The 1,078-nt window shown below is 41.3% G+C and overlaps 1 protein-coding gene across 1 annotated transcript in view; it reads right to left on the bottom strand.

Moving 5' to 3' along the window:
- The window catches only part of LOC101852784 (kinesin-like protein KIFC3), a gene marked incomplete in the record, with an annotated part of 43,968 nt that overhangs the window by 38,889 nt on the left and 4,001 nt on the right, over positions 1-1,078 (bottom strand).

The following is a 1,078-nucleotide window of genomic DNA, read 5'->3' as shown; positions in this document are numbered from 1 at the left end:
TCTCTCTCTCTCTCTCTCTCTCTCTCTCTCTCTCTCTCTCCCCCCCCCTCTCTCTCAATGTCTTCCACCCCTTCTCTTTTTCTCTCTATAAAAGCAATCTGTGAAAAAAAACCCAACAGCAACAAAAAAGAATCCCAAAAGTGTTTCCAGTTCTCAGTTTCAAGATGTGGAGATAATCAAGGAGGAAATCAGAAAGAAAAAGAGACCTGTAGTAATTATGATATAGCAGTACTTGATAGAAGGTGTTTTACGCCCCCATCAGCACAATTTAAATCATTTAGGAGGCGGGCTCAAAGCCCTGTCTGTCAGAGCCAACCCGGACTGTGGGGCATACAACATCCCAGCAGAAAGACCGAGATTCTTGAAACAAAATCTGTCTTCTTCTCTATCAGGAATCGAACTCAGGTCTTCTGCAAGGGACAGGGACGCGCCTAGCCACTACATCACCGACACCGGTGACCTATAATGTAAGAATAAAATATAGCCCTGTACTATCTACAATCTACCACTGAGATAGACAAAGAGATTAACTTGAAATTGAAAGAAGCTTGAGTCGATTGTTTGTTAAATTTGGATTTAGACCACGCCTTAAGTCCTAAAAAAAAACTAGCGTAAGAAAGCAGTGAGTCATAAAAACCTCTAGTATAGTAATTTTCACACAGCCCGTATCCACACGCTGAGAACTTGTTAAATACTACTAACATTATGCTTTCTCCAGCAAGCCTTTCAATACTTTCATAGGAAAAAACGGTCTCTATTTCCTAAGCTTTTCACCCGGTATCAATGCAATTTGACAAAAAAAGGTTTTAACAAAGTTGCACAGGCAAAAGATTTTATTGACAGTTTCGCCTTTTGTAGAGATTAATCATAAAAAGGGGAGCTGAAGTGACTCGATTTCTGAGCGCGAGATTCAAAACCCGCATAGGCCCTACACACATTGAATTCCGGAAGACCGGTTTTGTCACTCGCTCGTGTGAGAAATGTACAAATTTAGACCGACATACTTTTTTTAATGCACGACACAGGAGTGGCTTCACGCACGAAGGACTTCCTCTATAGTGTACGGTTCAGAAAGCAC

The sequence above is a fragment of the Aplysia californica genome, unplaced genomic scaffold (genome assembly GCF_000002075.1).
Source record: "Aplysia californica isolate F4 #8 unplaced genomic scaffold, AplCal3.0 scaffold00406, whole genome shotgun sequence".
NCBI lineage: Eukaryota > Metazoa > Mollusca > Gastropoda > Aplysiida > Aplysiidae > Aplysia > Aplysia californica.
The sequence above is the reverse complement of the archived record's forward strand: the minus strand, read 5'-3'. Positions and strand labels throughout refer to the sequence as shown.